Source organism: Charadrius vociferus, unplaced genomic scaffold, assembly GCF_000708025.1.
Source record: "Charadrius vociferus isolate BGI_N301 unplaced genomic scaffold, ASM70802v2 scaffold363, whole genome shotgun sequence".
Taxonomy (NCBI): domain Eukaryota; kingdom Metazoa; phylum Chordata; class Aves; order Charadriiformes; family Charadriidae; genus Charadrius; species Charadrius vociferus.
In genome coordinates, this window is record NW_009647942.1 from 1,771,427 (window position 1) to 1,784,375 (window position 12,949).

Consider the following 12,949-nt stretch of genomic DNA (forward strand, 5'->3'; position numbering starts at 1 on the left):
TCAAACTCAATGTTTACTCTGAGAAAGAAGTAATTATGATGAAACCATGCAAGATACAGCATGATCATAATGTAGCAAAAATGAAATCTGGACTGATAAGAACATCCAGTTGAATTTGCAAGAATCAAAATTTCCCTCCAGTTTCAAGAAGTGTACTGTTCTGTTAAACAGGTGATAATTCAAATGTCATGGGAAGTTACACATTATGTGCTGTTTCAATGCACAAATCATAGCTGGAAGGTATATAGATGAACATATTAAAAAGCACAGTTGGTTTTTTTTACCAAATAGATAGCATAGAGAACCTTTTCAGCTTTGGATTTTTTTGGCTGGGCTTTGTTGGGATTTCTTTTTTTTGGTTGGTTGTTTTTTTTTTTTTTTAACATGAATGGAGATATGCAATACCTTTGAAGTTTTGCCAGTCCTAAAATTTCTGGTTGTAATTTCATTTTCTATTGGTAGAAAGTCTTATCTGGTTTTGGTACTCACTTAAGATCAGCTAAGAACAGCATATCCAGAATGAAACAGCACTTTTTAAAAACAGGGTTGATACCAAAATATGGATGTGAAAACCTCAGCTCAGCTTTTTCATCTAATTTTCTGTCAGGATCTTATTAACAATGATATGCGTCAGTCTCAACTAAAAAATGGAAAGAGCAAAACCATCACATCTTTGTAAAATGCTCTACAAATTATACTTGAATTGCTCTGCATATTTACAAAATATTTTTAGTTTTGCAGCCTATTTATTGAACTTGATATTTTATTGATTTTTGATGTGCCCAAGTGAATTTGCCTTAAATCAAGTATGATTGTATTTATGTAACAGCAGTGTTCCTCTGGATTCCTGAGGTCCTACTCAAAATATTCAAAAGACTACGCCTTTTTTCTCTCTGTGTACAATTTTACTCCTTGATAGTAGCATTTACGAAAAATGGTGAGTTGAATTTGTTCAATAACTCAACTGAAGCCAAAACTGAATCATTATTCTGGTTCGCTTAAAGCCATCCAAAGACCTGAAGGATTATCAAGAACTACTTTATGGATAGGTGAACAAAAATCAGTACTTACTCTTGCATCTTTCCCAAAGGCTTATTATACAAATGATATTCTTCATCATACCCGTTGTATTTTATGTATATACTTGTCATTCTTTTTTATAGGCTAAGTGAAATATAATTCTATTTCATTTATGACATTCAATGTCATTTTCAGATGCAATCAGAACTACTTAATTATTTCAGCTTCTCACTTAAATGTAATTACAAAATTGTGCCCAAACCATCATTTTAAAAGTCTAGCAAAAGTTATTTAAATAAATTTTTTGACACAATGACCAGATTTGTTTGAGACTATCAAGAGTCCTCTGTCCCTAAACAGCTTTTTTACTCTTCATGTGATTATCTCTTAAAGAGTTGGTGGGAAAAAGCTTCCTACCAACTTGATTTTGTTTAAGCTAATGATTTATGAGTTCTAGGACAATATTACATTGTCATAAATTGGGATTCATTATGCTGTTTGCACACTAGTAGCATTAATGATATGTGTTTTTCTGAATACTAAAGATTTGCTAAACCATTTTGCCTTGCATGTTCTGTAGTTGTACATAAAAAAAAGCTGTGGATCCTCTGTATCTTGAAAAAAACTTTATTAGTTTGGGGATTTTTTTTAAAAAAAAAAAAAGATCTATCGTCACTCTATGTAATATCCTGATAATGTGGAGAGACATAAAATACATACGGGTGCTATCAGTTGCAACAATACATCTACAGTTCTGTTTTTAAAAAAAACCCACAACCAACAGTAAAACATGTAACCCACATTAGAAACAGCATTGTAAAATTATTTTCTGATCTCAAACATTTGGATGACAGTAAGTCACTTGCACTGCTGTAAAATAACTTACAGACTTTCATCTTACTTTTTGTAATCACTTCTGAGTCTTTTATTGAGAAATATAATTCAGCAAAGATTGAAGTTAGATATAGTGACAAAGACAGAAACTTACAGAGTTTCTCACTATAGATACCAATAAAATAACTGGAGAAATCACTTTATATGATTGCCATAGGTCCAATGAGTGACACTTGCATCATTTCTGCTTTGCAGTTTACTCCAACAACAGCAGCACAATATGCTACAAAATCCAGCATCAGTTAACCACAGCAACATTTTGTCCTTTTAGAGTTTCAGAATATAAAGACTTGGAAAAAAGAAGTCCACCTCAGGAAAATGTTGTTATCCATCATTAAATAGCTTATGCATGGACCTGAAAACTAGGGTTTCTATGACACTGTTCACAAAGAAACCTTTAAAACAATAATGATTACACTACATTCAGTTCAGGCCAGTCTCATTCACTCCAAAAGTTGCATTTGCTATTAATTTTTGTTGCTACATCTGGGCCTATTTATTGGGTGTCAATTCATTCTGCAAGGACGACCTTCAACAAAACAATCAAGTACAGGACATAAAACCATATTAAACATTTTCCTGAAATTAAAACAACAACATTAATGAAAACAATAGAGGAAAAAAGAGCACTTAATCTAGCACAAATTTCACCAAGCAATTTCCATTAAAAATTGAGAATTAATTCCTGGGGCAAATAGGAAAAGCTGACCAATGGCACTGCAAGGTTAATGGGATCAATCTAATCACATTCGAAATACGCAATTTTCAAGGAGTACAATGAAATAAAGATTTTGGTAAACTGCAGAACTTTGCAGATATGTAACTTTAGGTAGTCAGCTTTACAAGACTGAAGTGTTAGGATCTTACAGTTTTTATGATACCCAGAGTTTGAGAAAGAAATTATTACTATGCCATTGTTACTGGAATGATCTCTAAAGTTATACATTCAGGCAACTCTCCATGTCCTCTGTTTTTTGTAATCCTTTCTATTTCCTTCTTCAAGAAACCCCGATTCTGAAGAGACTATTATGGTAGATAGGCAGGGACCAAGTGATATGTTTAGGTTGCTATGCTAATTAGTCACTACACAAAATGGGTAGTAATGGAAAGGTTTAAAACATATAATAAAGTATGTTAAATCAATTATTGGCAACAGTATACAGAATATGTAGTATGATTTTACAGAACAAATATAAGTAAAATGAAAATGCACTCCAAGGTTCACTCAGTTACAGTAAAGTGATAAAATTCATTACCAAACAAGAGTTAAAATTAACATGTTCAGAAGCAGAAACTAGATATCTTATTGTTTGTACATTTTAAAATCATCTTCCCGTTACTACCACATTGATGTGTTTTCCACCAAAACCGTATTGTATTCAAAGCAATAATACTAAATTCCTTAAACTCAAATAATAAGAAGAATAAAATAATAGAGCTGCACACAAAGGGGGAGGACACGGGACTCTCATAGTCAAGTAACTGTCCCAAAGAACAAATGCATGCTAAAGAAACAGATACCTTTTCTTTCCCAGGAAAACATTCAGGATTTAAAGATATCTTTCAAGCAACACGAATTGTATAAACACTATGCTCAACAGTTTTTCTCCACACAACAGCACATTTTACAAGTGGAATTATGTTCAGTATCTCTTCCCCTGTATTCGGCAGTCTCCACTGGTTTGCTCCTGGGAGCTTCCCTCCCTCCTCCTGACTGACATCTCTGGCAACAGTCAGTACAGGAAATGATATCTGGGCTTCCAAAGAGATGTTCAAACCTTCAAGGAAGTCTTCAAAGAATTTTCAATATTCAGACCACTAAACATAGGCATTTAATGGATTAATTCTAATTTCTGCCAATTCCATGAGCCTTCGTAATTAACAGTGAAATAAATATTTGCAGAGGGTAGGGTCAGATCAAAAGTGACTGACTCACACTCATGTCTTTCCACTGACTACAAACGTAATTTAGAATGACTTTATTTCTAATGTAGATCTGGCTCACAGGATTGGCTTTATTTCATTAAACCTTAAGCCTAACTACACAATGTAACCCAATTTCAATCTAACTGGCCTCTGTAACATGAATCATATCTACACATAATATTTGTACTGAACCATGCACCTGGTTAACATCTTTCTTTTGTTACTTAAAAGATTAATATTTGAAAAATAAGGAAGATGAGTAGAAGTTAACGTCACATATAACTGATTTAGCAAGTAGAAATGATTGCTAATTTTGTCATATAGTTGCTTTGTTCTTTTTGAAGAACACAGGAAAACATTACAACTCGGTCCTACTAAATATACAGAATCACAACCTCAGCTGTCAAATGCCCTAAATCTGTTGTCAAAGATTTTGTTCTGCATAACAGAAGGGGTAGAAGTTAATGAATTACCGTATATTGCACATGAAATCCAAGCATAACATTGCACTTTCAGTGCTCATGTTTGAACTTTTTAATTTGATGCATCATCTAAAGTTGCAACATATTCCCTGACTATCACAAAAGTACACTATTCAAATAGTAACTAAATTTGGAACGAACTGAAGAAAAACACTGTCTTAACACAATTTTTCCAATGGCATGAACATTTAAAGGGGAGGGGGGGCATTCAGTATTGTAAATTACCATATCCTTTCTTAAGATTTATTTTTTTTAAATAATAAACAAATGTAGAAGTATTACTCACGTTTGTGAGTCATGAGTCAAAATATGTCTCTAAATTGTTCTGATAAGTGACACAGGATTCCATAAGACACTTGCTCTTCAAGCATACTCCCCACCTACTTGCAAGAAAAGGTAGCTAGCAATTACTGGAAAAAAATTCTCTGTATTCTTCTTACCTCTTACACATTTCCTCCCGAAACAGCCACTGCAGCTTTTACAGTGATGTACCTTGTCTCCTTTTAGATGTTTTCAGCTAACGTGCTGGGGAAGAAGGCACTTCTTACTATGTCCCCGTATTTTGATTTTCAGATTATCAAACTCCTAAGTAATAAATGACTTGATAAAAGCCATCTGCCTTGAGACTACGCTTGAAGTAGGTTAGGGTAAAAATAAAAATAAAGTTACAAAACTTCAACACTCATACTAAAGAGTACAGTTACAAATATTTATAAAAGTTGAAAAAAATGAAGAAAATATATTTGTTCCACTTATATCAATACCAAAACCTGAAGGCCCGTGGTTTCACCTTTCTACTTTTCATGCTGCATTCCAAGACAAGAAGTCCTACTGATACAGTATGCTGGCCCTGTAGAGCCAGCCTCCTTCAGGAGGCATTTTGAAAATTTCTTTCTGTTTTCACAATCCTATTTCAGTACAAATGATTTTTTTTTCCCCCTCAAACAATATTCTCTAGAGTAGAAGACGGGTCTATTAAAAACTAGACAGATCTCCCATGGTAAGTCATGGCTGCAGTAATCAGGTATTTACCTCTTTCCATAGGCTGCTAAATCTACTACCCAAGGACTTCTATTTTTGCTCAATTGGTTTGGAGAGAGCAAGGCCTAGTTTTCACTGACTCCTGTGATTTATCTGATAATATTCGACTAGTTCACAGCACAGAGTAACTTCTGAGTTTCAGCAGCAAATACATATATTCAAGCTATTTGTAATTCAACATCATTGCACTATAACTTGCAATGTTACTATGTACTACTCTTCCAAATAGTTTGAGGAGTAACTATGACTTCTGGGAGAGAGGGCTAGATGGAAAGAAGGTAACAAAAACGGACGTGCAGATTTCATATTCAGATACAGAACCCAAACCTTATCTGTATGACTGGAGATAAATTAAATATATTTTTTAAAAAGTCAGAATTTAAAAATTACATAAGTAATGTATTAGTACTATGATCTCTTGCCCTGTAAACTCAAGCAAAAGAAAGAAAGAGGTGTGAATTCAGGTATAAAAATATGCACATTGGTAGCTGAATAAAATATAAACCAAAAGTGGGGGTTTTTTGTTGGGTTTTTTTTATGATTTCTATTCTCAGCTTTTCACGTGTAATGCGAAGCTTCTGAGGAAAAACAATGTATAAAATAGGAAAAATAGGCCTGCAGTCTCATCAGAAGAAAAAGGATCACAGAAAGCCACACTGAAGCTTCAGAGATAAGAAAGGGTAGAGTTAGAAGTTTTATTTCCTTTTTCACGCTTCTTAAACCATTTTTAGTGTACTATATAAACTGGTTAGAATCTTCCAGTAACTTTCTAGACAGAGGGCAACTCCTCCTCCTGGTACAAGGCAAGCACTACTAGTTTCTCAAAGTGAAAAGAAGGATGACATACAGTCTATCCATTATATTTTAGTTTAATATTAAAATTTTGCAATAATAATTTCTGTGGGACAAAACTTGCATTTCTAAGACAGTATGATAAAATGTCTCTGAGTTTAATTTACAATATACTCATATGTGGTGATCAAGTGAAGATATTCATGATGATCAAAAGATGCAGAAGCTTTTGACCAAGTTGAGTAGACTTGTTAAAAGAACAGCTAAATTCAGACTGTAATAGCTGAAATCAGGACTAATGGACACCCGATGTTTTTCTTTCCCCTGTAAGACTGTTTTTAGATACAACTTTCACTAGTCACCTCATTCCCTGTTGATTAAGACTTTTGCATGCAAAAATAATGTCAGTAATTTAATTATTTTAAATTGGCTCTTCTGAATATAAATGATTCAGCAGTGCTAACTCCCAGTAGTCTACTACCAGTACTTGAAGATTAAGGACCAACCACTTTAGATTGCCAGCTATGATGTTCAAAGTCTAAAACAGCACAGCTTCCAGTTTCTCGCAACACATGACAATATACTGAATGTCTTCCAAAAGTGCTCACAGCAGGGAATAAAATTACAGCAATGTTAGTTGTCAGGCTTTTTAAAGTTAGAAAGATTTCCACGTTCACAGTCCTTAACTCTTTACAGGTTTTGGTACATTCACAGGAAAGACCCTGTTAGTTACTATACATGGAAGAGGGAGTGTGCAGGATCCAGACCACAAAACCATCTCATAGAGCTTTCAGAGGGATAAACACTCCTCTGTTCAGAAAACTAATCCATTCAGAAACAATACCCTTTTTTTTTTTAATTGAAAAACATTTATTTTTACTGCAGTAGCAATGGGAACTAAATTTCTAGCACAGTACTCACCGAGAAGCTAAATTAAAAATAAATTTATTAGTTATGCCTCATATCATACGAAGTAAGAAGTACTGTACTTTAATGCAGAAAAAGGAACTATTTAAAAACTCACATCATAAACTAGGAACAAGATCACAAAAGATTAGGGAAACCCATATTACTGTATTTGAGCATAAAAGCTTGGTATAAAATCATGTTTCTGATATATGCCATATTTCTATAGTAGATAATCACTAGGAAGGATATTTATATTAAACTTTTTAAACTAAAGCTTGTTACTCATGCAGACAGCAGTCTTCCAAGCATCTTGTTATTCTGTCACCTCTGTAACCATCTACTAATTCCATTTTTAGGGTGCAAAGTTACATTATTTAACTTGTGTAGCTGTAGCAAATACAAACTCTGACAGGTGTACAGAATCAGATTTTATTTTATTTGATTGCCTTTTTTTTTTTTTTAATTTGACATTAGACCTGGAGTAACACAAGCCGGTAACCTTTAGATGTCAAGGGTTCACAAACAGAGTGTTATTCCTATATTTCAGGGAATAACACGAACCTTCAGGAACTTTGGAATCTAATAGGCAGAAAACAGACCACAGGTACAAACAATTGCTTTCACACCCCAAAAATGCTGACAAATGTGAGCAAAAAGACTAAAAGGGCAAGCTCATGTGCTAAATGAGACTTGAAATATCAGTAGTGTATTCTTACCCTAAATCAGGAGGCATTAACCTGGGCCTTCTCTAGTCTTATGTGAAAGAAGGGAGCAAAGTGTTCAAGTCAGCTGAGATTTAAAAAGAGCGGTAAGTAGTAGTGAACCTTCTAACCCTGCACTGATTCAAATTGTGATTATTAAAGAGGGAAGGAAAAGCAAAACAAATCAAAAGTGTTGACAGTGCTCACTCCATCACTAAGCTAAAGATGCACTTCAAAGTCACCCTCTATCTGACTTTCATTCAAATGCAGGCACTGTGAAATGTTTCACTATCCTCCAAAACAGACATCCATTTTAAACCAACATATACAAACTCTAAAATTTAATCTAAGAATAAACCTGACAACAACTTCATAAGGCATGAATATTTACACAAGTAATAACAATAACCTTAATTTCCTTAAAATTGTATTGATCGTATGACGTAGTAAGATGGGTGGTTCACATTATCATTTGAACTAATTTGAAGCTTGTACTTCACCATAAACAAACATTTGAAAAAATCAAGAGCATTTATCTAGATTTTAATAGGATAAATTGTGCACATATTCATTTTGGTCATGAGGTCAAAGAGAATCACTCCTTAGGATTTATATAAAATAATGATTAAAGAATCATTATTTTAAAGATTATATAAAGCAGAATATAGGACAGTCACTACCCCAAAGATATTATGGCTCAAGTATAAAACAAGAGATAACAAATTCACAGAAAAGTAAAAAGAACCAACACAAAACTAGACAACATGTAAGTGCTATTAACAGACTCAAGCCTACCTGTCAAATCTATTCTGGGTATTGCAGAAAAATAGATCTTACATAAGGATTTAGAGGAAAGAAACAGAGTGTCTGCGTTAGGTGCTCCATTTAAGTAAGATGGTGAACCAGGGAAACAGCACAGATACTTTCTTGTGAGCTCAGGTGCGTGATGAGGCTGTCATCACTGGCTGATAAACTGACAGTCAGCATCTGAACACTGAATATGAGATGACACGTAAGGTGTTGGTACTAGTCCATTAAAGGCCTTGAAAGAGGAAGCATCTAAGTTTTCCTCGGTGCTATAAAGGAAAGGGAGCTAAGGAAGAAGCAAAGCAAGAAAAAATGATGGACTGAAAAATGGTCTTTACAGCTTCTCTGCTGTCTGGATGAATATAAATGAAGCAAAAATGCATTTGTCAAAGCCAAAGAAAAGGACATTGCAGCAATAAAGATGTGAGCTGATGACAGCCTGAGAGAAAATGTCTGTTAGACAGACAGAAAAGCCTGTATCTTAGAATCATGAAGAAAAAAATCTGCAAGACAGATTTCTTACCACAACATATCAAGTACATTTTTATAGCTCAGCTATGTCAACAAAATGATAACTTACTTAAACTGAAAATTTGGACTAAATCTGTAATATCTAAACGTTAAACCAGTATCAGTCCAACACTACAACTAGCTTATATTCAGTTTGACAGCTGAATCTAGTCCCTGAAGTCCTGTTTCCTTAAAAATCTTTCAGATACCCTGTATACAACACCATTAAACTCAACAGCCATATTTTCTATTAATATTTTAATTATAAATATGCTCAAAATCATGCTTGAATACTTAAGCACTTAACAGCATCAACGATTCACATCTCAAGAATTCAGGAGAATTCTGCAACTCTGGCTGTAGTTAAGAAAATGAGTAACAACAAGTCCAAGTCTAAGACATGCTGATGAATAGAAAGGTCTCCATTACTTGCATCTTTAATTACTTAACCTTAGATAGTAGAAATTAAATGAATTTCACATTTTGCATTCACATCGCAAGTCATTCTTTATTACATTATAAAAAATAATGTATTTTTATCTATATTAAACTTACTGCTTTTTTTCTTTTTTCAATCTGGCACTAATATGGAACCAGTGAATTAAGACAGAACATTTATACCATTGACAGAAATATCATAAGCCAAGAATGACCTGTTCAATGCTATAAAACATCGTATCAGTTATGAAGGAAAATCTGAGCTAGGAATAAAAGGTCTTCCATTTACAGTTTGCCCATTGTGTCCTCTGTTCCCCCACATGTGAAGTAAAAACTGCTAATTTGAGGTATGAATAGAGCTACAGAGCTACCCAAACTACCTTTCTATACCTGGGTTTGTGGAGCATCCTGTGTAGGTAAAGCGGACTCTCCCGAAGTGAGAACCATGAGCGAATAACAAGCTCTAGCTATTACTAAATCACTATCATTCTTTTCAATAATATTAATCTTTGTATTATACATGGGAATGAAGCATTTAAAATGCCTACCTGAAAACATATTGGTATAGTTTCACTGCCATCAAAAAATGAAAGCTGAAAATTGCATGTAATAATTTTTGCCCTCATTACATAACGTTGCATCGCATAGCTCATTGCATTAAATAGCAAATTTCAAAATGGGATCAAAACTTACTATAAAGGTTACTGATACCTTTATTTAGCAGGACAAAATGTAAGCAACTATAAACTCCTAGTGAAACAAAAACATTTGACATTTCCCCCCTCCCCAGCTTCCTAAAATCAAATGTTTTCTGTTGGGACACCACATTTTGAAATAGTTGTCCTTGGTTCTCCAGTGTACTGTATTTTACAGTAGTCAGAGAGGAACAATTTATAAGGACATGGAATGGACAAGTGGCATGGAATAATCTGTGGAAAGTCAAGAGTTCCTAGTTTTCATAAGGCAGAAACATGAGATAACTTCTACAAATAATGTTGTAAATTGCTCTAGATTTACATATAAAGCATCCCCTTTTTCCTTACTTGTCTGTTGCTAAAACTTATGTTAACCTGCAAATCTCATGATTTAGAGGAGGTCTACATTGACATTTTATACTTGACCAATAGACGAAGTGAGAACAACTTGTTCAAATAGATTAAAATGAAGACAACTTCTATCATGACTTGATTATCATCTTACAGTGAGAAAATTATTTTGTTACATTCTTTCAAAGACAAAAAATATGGGACTGGCATCAACACAATTTTATATGCTTGCGTTACAAGTTTATATATACTTTTTATTTATATACATGTATACCTACAATATATACATATAATATATACACATGATTATTTGAACATTTCGAGACCTGAGTTGAAACATTAATTTCTTCCTCTATTTCCCTCATCAAAACTTACTTTGGTGGACACCATAATATTTAATTCTATAGATGTAAACCAAATATCAAGTAGTTTTCAAGTTGTATCCCTCCCAAGTATTAGTCCAGCCAGCCTAACTCCTTCAATTGCAAAATTTCTTTCTCTGCTACACAACAATACACAACAAAAACCCCAAAACAAGAACCACACACACACATGCTGTCTGTAAAAAGGAACTATTATCATGGAGGGCTGAATATTTGGTATATAAGTCTATTAATTAATCTGTTCACATGAGGAAGAATAAACATCATACTTTTACTGATTGCTTAGGTTGCAGCAATACATACTTATAAGATTGGAAACGGACCTCTTAAGAGCAAAGATTATGTTCTATCATTGTCCTGTTTTTAACACTACTAATAATATACTTCATCAAATAATAAGAAAAAGTATTGCGTAACCAAATCCTTTAAAACTGGTCCTTGATTCAAAACCTGCTCAGTGTCTCCCCTGGCATATCACCACACCTGATGCTCTGGGAACATTATTCTGCCTTAAAATTCCTGTAAGTTTTTTAATTCTACTGAAAGAGGTCAAACAGACACGTAAAAGAAGAGCACTAGTTTACACAGCTAGTACTAAAGAATCAGGCCCTCTGACTGATGATTAGGAGAGACTTCCCTTATCTCTGTCATATGCAGAAAAACAAATGCAACACACACTATATGCAAGAGAAATGACTGGATGCACATTCTGATGATTCTTGCTACAGTTTACAGAACAAAAAAATTCACTACAAAATGTACTATAGCTGTGACTTCTCAATCACGTGAATTTAATGCAATCAGAGTACTCTGACAGCATATACTGAACTTCCCAATTTTCCAATGTAGTTTAAATGCCTACTACTTTGAAGAATAGGCAATGGTCTACAACTATTATTAACAAAGCAGAAGAATAATGGATATTATTCTTGCCTGTGGGAGAAAGGTATCATTTCTGATATACTGATAACTGATAACACTTTAGTTTAGTCATTTTAAAAGGTCATGTTACACAATAAAGGCAGCTGAGCCTTTTAGTGATAACACATATAGTCATAAAACTAGCACTAGTCTACAGATCCTCAAAATTCCTAATTGCATTTCTATGTTGTAAGCAAGCCAAAGCAGTCTGATAAATGTGTTCCAGTATATTCCTGATTTATGTACTTTATGGTCTAGTTTATATAGCCTATAAAGAAATTAAACCATAAAGAAATCCCTTAATTATTAAGTAAGTAAACAAATCTGCATATATTAGGAAAACAAAACAAACCTTCATAGTACTATACCTTGGGATTATTATTTACTTTAAACATAGTTATAATAGATTCAGTAGAGAGGGGAAAATTACAAACTTTGGTGCAGGAAATCAACAGGAAAAATTTAATAGGAAGGATTAACAGTGAACAATTGTAGTTGAGAGGCATGGCTGCCAACATTAAAGTTGTTTTTGACAAAATACCATAAATTGAGAAAATCTGACAGTGTTAGCAGGTAGTATAAATTAAAGTTGTTATGTTGTGCCCTTAGGCATTTATTTATTGCAAATATAGGCAATGACAGTTAAAGTGCTCTGAATAAATCGTTTTATGAAGAAAGATAAACCAGATTGAAACGATACACAAATTTACACAATGGTTGATTTGTACAGGGCGACAGAGTTCAGTCAGATGGAGAGAAAATAAGCTGGTAACGGGCCATGTCCCTGGGGCAGGCAACGGCGGGGGGCTTTGCAGCGTGGTTTGTTTACAGTCAGCCTGTAAACAGGACTTTAAGGCCTTTCAGGCATTGCACATGTATCACAGGGTAAAATTCAATATAAAATATTTCTATGAAAGTGAACTGTCACCAGTTAACAAACATAACTGAACTTCTACAGGGGTATGCAAATGATTTGCCTATTTACCATATTGAAATCCCATTCCAAACAACTCCCCGATATGCTCTTTGCTGGAAAAATGTAAGGTTTTGAAACGTAGGGACCTGAAGTAAATACTCTT

The 12,949-nt window shown here is 33.9% G+C and overlaps 1 protein-coding gene across 1 annotated transcript in view; it reads right to left on the bottom strand.

The window, feature by feature from the left end:
• The window catches only part of TBC1D22A (TBC1 domain family, member 22A), a gene marked incomplete at its 5' end in the record, with an annotated part of 176,622 nt that overhangs the window by 23,993 nt on the left and 139,680 nt on the right, over nt 1–12,949 (bottom strand). The gene's annotated exons all lie outside the window — the stretch shown is intronic.